Here is an 8,156-nt window from a genome sequence, read left to right on the forward strand (position 1 = left end):
CTTTTAGCTTCTATTACTTTTAGCTTGACAATAGTCTGGAGGCATTGATGTGGGGATTGTTATGTGACGGCATTACTGTGAGCTACTCTCTAAACCAACATCATCCCCCATCTTGTTTCAAACCTTTTTTACACTGTAGTTTGTCATCCCGACATTGATTTTTTTTTTACTTATCATAAATATTTTTATTCACTTGTCTCTACTCGTCAAGGATGTTTCCTGTCCGTGAAGGACTGAAGGACATCCTGCTAATTCGGATATAAATCAGTATTGATAAACCTTTTACCATGATCGACATATTTTAATGATATTTATGGATGTTCAAATTTATTGGGTGACTTATTAGCCTCATGTTTCCTAATTAAAACAAAAAGCTATTGTAATGCTGTTATATGTCAGTGAGTGAGTGAGTCTTGGCTAATTCTCAGATCTACTATAATGTGTACAGCCTGTGAGGCTTTGCATTGTTAGTCTGTGTCATTGTTTTGTTATAGAATAATTGCTTCACATTTGCATTGTTTTTTGGATAAAAAGTGGAGGCTTGGGGAATAGCTGGAACACAGAACAGAATATAAATAAAACAGAAATAACACAGTGGAAAGGAGTGAAACACACCAACAGCATGTTGGATGTTCACAACAGAGGGACGATTAGAAGAAGAATGTGAACATAGGGAGGGGAAAGAAGACGCATGTCAAAGTTCAAAATCAAAACATTTCGTCATCATCCAAATTAAAGGAAGAAAATCAAGTTATGGTTAAATTAGATGTTAAAATGTTATGGTTACATTAGACAAGTAAAAAGGTTTCATTTTCGTGGACTCAATTTACAGACAATAACTGTGCATTTGGGGATTAGTAGAAAATTTAATGAAGTTCATTTTATGTCTGTATCGTGTTCATTACATCAGGATGGAAAGTGAAAAATTGCCACAGGATCAGATGAAATACCCCAGAATCTCCTCACGGACCTCGGGAACAGGTGGGATCTCTTCTCGTAGCCATAATTGTTTGTTTTTTTTTAATTGTTCTTAATTGTGTGAAAAAAATACCGTTTTAAGGATTGCTAGAGAAAGAATGAAAAAGGGGAAATAGTCAGCTAGTCCATTGTTGCTTATTCAAACTTTTTTTTTTTTTTTTTTTTTTTTTTTTTTTTGTATACCTTGGTCGAGGCTCGTATGAGAGCTAACACACAACTCACAGCAAGGAGGCATGAGACAAGAGGGGCGGGAGTGGAAGGGACAAAACATTGGGGAACAGACACAGGTGAACTGTGGAAGGGAGAGGGATGGGGATGGGACGGGGAACATGGCGAGGGGAAGATGGACATTAAAGGGACTTTCAGGAAGGAAAGCAGGAGAATTGAAGGAAGTGGGCTTGGGTGGATTATCGGGGGTAGAAAAGATCGAGGATTTGGATGGGGGAAGATAAGAGGTGGTGGTGAACAGCTGTTTTGAAAGCCTGAAGGGAAGAATGGGAAAGAATAGAGTGAGGAAGTTTATTCCAAAGGCGGGAAAAAGAGGAATGAAAGAGTGAAGATGAGCAGTGATTCGTGATTTTGGTAGTTTTACCAGAAGGGGGTTGTTGGCGGACCTTGAGCGCCCTGTGGAAATGTGGTTGGGACAAATCGCAGAGAGAGCAGGGGGGAACTTTTGAACACAAACGCTTTGGGTTGTGTCTTGTGTACTGTAGATGGCTGCAACGACCATTCTCCAGTGCACAAGTTGAGGCCACTGAGATTGAGCACCCCTACCCCATAAATTGGGCAAAAGAAAATCGACTTTATAAAAAACAAGCTTGTTCAAAAAAAAAAACTGTTTTAAACAAATCTCAACATTATCGGAATCTCTCACGACGAGGCTGAAGCACAAGGTCTGTTGCTTTCACATGCACATCGGTGGTCTAATCTGTATTTACCACCTCATCTCCAATATTGCTTCCTCTGCTCTCTCAGTCCTCTGGCCCAACTCAGCTCCAAGATGCACTCGTTCTTCCAGTAACCCCCTTCTCGTTAAACTTCCTCAATCCATGCTAACTGCACACCTCGACTATCTTATTCCTCCCTTCTCCTGTTTATGGAACTGCCTTCCAGAGGCCTTTCTTTCACATTTTTACCTCCAGGGCTTTCAGCAGACTGAACTCAACCGGCTTACATGCTGATTTCAATGTTTCCTCCTCCTCCTCCTCCTCCTCTCTCTCTCTTCCTTTCCAGTTTGTTTATCCCCTTGCTGGTTGAGCCTAATTGTTGCCCCACTGCCCCACTATCAATTTAACCTTGCTGTTCCATTATATTTCCACTTATACAGAAAAAAACACAATGTCAAGCACAACTTTCACTTTTGTGCTGAATGGTATATAAAAGTGCACATATCACCTTCAACAAAACTTCAGAATGCTGAGAAAGCGCTCAAGGTACTTAACAACGGCACTCATTAGGTCTCGTTAAACTTTTGAGAACATCGTTCATTTGTACTCCATAATGTACCACATGGATGCCTCAAATGCCTTTATGTAAGAATGGTAATTTTGGGGCTTGTGCTTAACAACAAATTGAAGGTCAACAACAGAGCCAAATTGATGTGGCATTTGACAAATGTCACTCTAATTAAACTGTAAAGCTATGCTTAATTTTTTTGCATTGAAATGTGGTTAAAGGTGCATCCATCAACACGCCACTACTTTTGAACGCTAATTATGAGGCTAAAGGTATGTAAGAAACACACTAACGAAGCCTCGATAAAGGCCATCAATTAAACTTAAGCACACAAATGCTTTAAACAAAGGCCACCGGATGCTTTAAATAAAGGCCATCTGATGCCTTAAACAAAGGCCATCTCATGCTTGTAACAAAGACAAAGGCCATCTGATGCTATAAATAAAGGCCACCTGGTGCCTTAAACAAAGGCCATCACATGCTTGCAACAAAGACAAAGGCCATCTGATGCGTTAAATACAGGCTATCTGATGCCTTAAACAAAGGCCATCACATGCTTGGAACAAATACAAAGGCCATCGCATGCTTGGAACAAAGACATAGGCCATCTGATGCTTAAAATAAAGGCCGTCGGATGCGTCAAACAAAGACAAAGGCCATCGGAAGCTTGGAACAAAGGCCATCGGAAGCTTTAAACCAAGGCTGACGGATGCTTTAAACCAAGGCTGTCAGATGCTTTGAACAAAGGCCATTGGATGCTTTAAATAAAGGCCATTTGATGCCTCGAACAAAGACATGCTTGTCACAAAGACAAGGGCCGTCGGACGCTTTGAAGAAAGGCCGTCGGACGCTTTGAAGAAAGGCCGTCGGACGCTTTGAAGAAAGGCCGTCGGACGCTTTGAAGAAAGGCCGTCGGACGCTTTGAAGAAAGGCCGTCGGACGCTTTGAGGAAAGGCCGTCGGACGCTTTGTACAACGCCGTCGGACAAGCATTGCATGCTTGTCACAAAGACAAGGGCCGTCGGACGCTTTGTACAAGGGCCGTCGGACGCTTTGAAGAAAGGCCGTCGGACGCTTTGAAGAAAGGCCGTCGGACGCTTTGAAGAAAGGCCGTCGGACGCTTTGAGGAAAGGCCGTCGGACGCTTTGAGGAAAGGCGGTCGGACGCTTTGAGGAAAGGCCGTCGGACGCTTTGAGGAAAGGACGTCGGACGCTTTGAGGAAAGGACGTCAGACGCTTTGAGGAAAGGACGTCGGACGCTTTGAGGAAAGGACGTCGGACGCTTTGAGGAAAGGCCGTCGGACGCTTTGGGGAAAGGCCGTCGGACGCTTTGAAGAAAGGCCGTCGGACGCTTTGAAGAAAGGCCGTCGGACGCTTTGAGGAAAGGCCGTCGGACGCTTTGAGGAAAGGCCGTCGGACGCTTTGAGGAAAGGCGGTCGGACGCTTTGAGGAAAGGCCGTCGGACGCTTTGAGGAAAGGACGTCGGACGCTTTGAGGAAAGGACGTCGGACGCTTTGAGGAAAGGACGTCGGACGCTTTGAGGAAAGGACGTCGGACGCTTTGAGGAAAGGCCGTCGGACGCTTTGGGGAAAGGCCGTCGGACGCTTTGGGGAAAGGCCGTCGGACGCTTTGGGGAAAGGCCGTCGGACGCTTTGGGGAAAGGCCGTCGAACGCTTTGGGGAAAGGCCGTCGGACGCTTTGGGGAAAGGCCGTCGGACGCTTTGGGGAAAGGCCGTCGGACGCTTTGGGGAAAGGCCGTCGGACGCTTTGGGGAAAGGCCGTCGAACGCTTTGGGGAAAGGCCGTCGGACGCTTTGGGGAAAGGCCGTCGGACGCTTTGGGGAAAGGCCGTCGGACGCTTTGGGGAAAGGCCGTCGGACGCTTTGGGGAAAGGCCGTCGGACGCTTTGGGGAAAGGCCGGCGGACGCTTTGGGGAAAGGACGTCGGACGCTTTGGGGAAAGGCCGTCGGACGCTTTGGGGAAAGGCCGTCGGACGCTTTGGGGAAAGGCCGTCGGACGCTTTGGGGAAAGGCCGTCGGACGCTTTGGGGAAAGGCCGTCGGACGCTGGGGAAAGGCCGTCGGACGCTTTGGGAAAGGCCGTCGGACGCTTTGGGGAAAGGCCGTCGGACGCTTTGGGGAAAGGCCGTCGGACGCTGGGGAAAGGCCGTCGGACGCTTTGGGGAAAGGCCGTCGGACGCTTGGGGAAAGGACGTCGGACGCTTTGGGGAAAGGCCGTCGGACGCTTTGGGGAAAGGCCGTCGGACGCTTTGGGGAAAGGCCGTCGGACGCTTTGGGGAAAGGCCGTCGGACGCTTTGGGGAAAGGCCGTCGGACGCTTTGGGGAAAGGCCGTCGGACGCTTTGGGGAAAGGCCGTCGGACGCTTTGGGGAAAGGCCGTCGGACGCTTTGGGAAAGGCCGCCGGACGCTTTGGGGAAAGGCCGTCGGACGCTGGGGAAAGGCCGTCGGACGCTTTGGGGAAAGGCCGCCGGACGCTTTGGGGAAAGGCCGTCGGACGCTTTGGGGAAAGGCCGCCGGACGCTTTGGGGAAAGGCCGTCGGACGCTTTGGGGAAAGGCCGTCGGACGCTTTGGGGAAAGGCCGCCGGACGCTGGGGAAAGGCCGCCGGACGCTTTGGGGAAAGGACGCCGGACGCTTTGAGGAAAGGCCGTCGGACGCTTGGGGAAAGGCCGTCGGACGCTGGGGAAAGGCCGTCGGACGCTTTGGGGAAAGGCCGTCGGACGCTTTGGGGAAAGGCCGTCGGACGCTTTGGGGAAAGGCCGTCGGACGCTTTGGGGAAAGGCCGTCGGACGCTTTGGGGAAAGGCCGTCGGACGCTTTGGGGAAAGGCCGTCGGACGCTTTGGGGAAAGGCCGTCGGACGCGAAAGGCCGTCGGACTCTTTGGGGAAAGGCCGTCGGACGCTTTGGGGAAAGGCCGTCGGACGCTTTGGGGAAAGGCCGCCGGACGCTTTGGGGAAAGGCCGTCGGACGCTTTGGGGAAAGGCCGTCGGACGCTTTGGGGAAAGGCCGTCGGTCGCTTTGGGGAAAGGCCGTCGGACGCTTTGGGGAAAGGCCGTCGGACGCTTTGGGGAAAGGCCGTCGGACGCTTTGGGGAAAGGCCGTCGGACGCTTTGGGGAAAGGCCGTCGGACGCTTTGGGGAAAGGCCGCCGGACGCTTTGGGGAAAGGCCGCCGGACGCTTTGGGGAAAGGCCTTCGGACGCTTTGGGGAAAGGCCATCGGACGCTTTGGGGAAAGGCCGTCGGACGCTTTGGGGAAAGGCCGTCGGACGCTTTGGGGAAAGGCCGTCGGACGCTTTGGGGAAAGGACGTCGGACGCTTTGAGGAAAGGCCGTCGGACGCTTTGGGGAAAGGCCGTCGGACGCTTTGGGGAAAGGCCGTCGGACGCTTTGGGGAAAGGCCGTCGGACGCTTTGGGGAAAGGCCGTCGGACGCTTTGGGGAAAGGCCGTCGGACGCTTTGGGGAAAGGCCGTCGGACGCTTTGGGGAAAGGCCGTCGGACGCTTTGGGGAAAGGCCGTCGGACGCTTTGGGGAAAGGCCGTCGGACGCTTTGGGGAAAGGCCGTCGGACGCTTTGGGGAAAGGCCGTCGGACGCTTTGGGGAAAGGCCGTCGGACGCTTCGAAGGAAGGCCGTCGGACGCTTCGAAGGAAGGCCGTCGGACGCTTCGAAGGAAGGCCGTCGGACGCTTCGAGGAAAGGCCGTCGGACGCTTCGAAGGAAGGCCGTCGGACGCTTCGAAGGAAGGTCGTCGGACGCTTCGGACGAAGGCCGTCGGACGCTTCGGACGAAGGCCTTCGGACGAAGGCCGCCGAACGCTTCGAAGAAAGGCCGCCGGACGGTTCGAACAAAGGCCGACTAATGCCTTAAAGTTGAAACAAAGGCTACAGGATGCATTAAACCAATGCCGCCTGATGCCTTCAACAAATGCGATCTGATGGCTTAAACAAATGCCGTCTAATGCCTTAAAGAAATGCCGAATGGTGCCTGAAACAAATGCCGCCAGATGCCTCAAACAAAAGCTGTCTGATGCCGAAAAAAATGCTGTCTGATGCGTCAAATAAATGCCATCTTATGCCTCAAACAAATGCTGTCTAATGCCTTAAAGAAACGCCGAATGATGCCTGAAACAAATGTCGTCTGATGCCTTAAAGAAATGTCGTCTGATGCCTTAAACAAATGCCGTCTGATGCCTTAAACAAATGCCGTCTGATGCCTAAAACAAATGTCGCGTGATGTCTTGAACAAATGCTGTCCGATGCCTGAAACAAACGCCGCTTGATGCCTTAAGCAAATGCCACCTGGTGCCTTAAACAAATGCCGCCTGATGCCTTAAACAAATGCCGCCTGATGCCTTAAACAAATGCCGCCTGATGGCTTGAACAAATGCCATCTCATGGTTTAAACAAATGCCATCTGATGGTTTAAACAAATGCCGTCCAATGCCTCAAACAAACGTCGTCTGTTGCCTCAAGCAAACGCCGCCTGGTGCCTTGAAGAAACAGACGCCGCCTGGTGCCTTGAAGAAACAGACGCCGCCTGGTGCCTTGAAGAAACAGACGCCGCCTGGTGCCTTGAAGAAACAGACGCCGCCTGGTGCCTTGAAGAAACAGACGCCGCCTGGTGCCTTGAAGAAACAGACGCCGCCTGGTGCCTTGAAGAAACAGACGCCGCCTGGTGCCTTGAAGAAACAGACGCCGCCTGGTGCCTTGAAGAAACAGACGCCGCCTGGTGCCTTGAAGAAACAGACGCCGCCTGGTGCCTTGAAGAAACAGACGCCGCCTGGTGCCTTGAAGAAACAAATGCCGAAAGTGAACCAAACTGGATTGCACCAATTTTACAATTATAAGCTGGGTCTTAATATAAGACCATCTTGATTATGTGCTCAAATGCTGTCATCAAATTGTGTTGCACCGAGATAAGAAGTAGATTTTGTGATTTAGGCAAATATTACCAATTTTTAGATGTGGATGCCAATTATGTCTTGAATTTCTGACAAAACTCGAATGACCACATCCAGGTTAAACTACCAACGATACAAGTGACCGTATATCTCAGTTAGCATACTCACTGGCAGTTCAAAAGTAAGCTTCCATCAATGGATTTCCCAATAATAATAAAATCGACAAAAGGTGATGCAGTACTATGATGATCAGTCCTCCAGACCAATGTCAAAACCTTCACGTTAAAAGAAATAATATATATCGAATTACAAGTCAAGATCAGGATTCATCAGACAACCCCACAATGGGGGGGGCATGCAGGAATGCCAAAACATGATCCTCTTCCTTTTCTTCATCATCAGAGAATATTTCCGTGTTGTCATCAATCTCATGACATCATCTGTTACTGCAGCGATGAAACCATCAGACCTTGTTAAAAGGCGTTTCTAAAGCACTCTCCTCAGTCATTGGGACCCAATTAGTAATCTGTTTGTTAAAACCATGATACAAATCGGCAAAATTGTTGTATCTGGCTAAGTATTTATTGTATTAGCGTCAATTGTCATTACTGTGTCATACCTTTCCTTAGCATGTTGTCTGCTTCATTACCTCTGCCAGCGAAGGTGGACGGAGGTTATGTTTTCATCCCTGTTTGTCTGTGAGCAGGACATCTCAAAAAGGTAGTTGACACATTCGGATGAAACTTGGTTTACAGGATGGTTGTGTGACGAGGACGAATTGATTAGATTTTGGTGAAGATCCGAATCCGAA

The 8,156-nt window shown here is 49.9% G+C and overlaps 1 long non-coding RNA gene across 1 annotated transcript in view; it reads left to right on the forward strand.

The window, feature by feature from the left end:
* The first annotated feature begins 788 nt into the window (after nt 1–788).
* The window catches only part of LOC147019508 (uncharacterized), a 45,089-nt gene continuing 37,721 nt past the window's right edge, over nt 789–8,156 (forward strand). Inside the window, exon 1 of the long non-coding RNA XR_015062017.1 lies at nt 789–981. This is a non-coding gene — a long non-coding RNA (uncharacterized LOC147019508). The remainder of the gene's footprint in view (nt 982–8,156) is intronic.

Source organism: Eptatretus burgeri, chromosome 9 (assembly GCF_056783735.1).
Source record: "Eptatretus burgeri isolate ZD-2024b chromosome 9, Ebu_testis_v1, whole genome shotgun sequence".
Taxonomy (NCBI): Eukaryota; Metazoa; Chordata; class Myxini; order Myxiniformes; family Myxinidae; genus Eptatretus; species Eptatretus burgeri.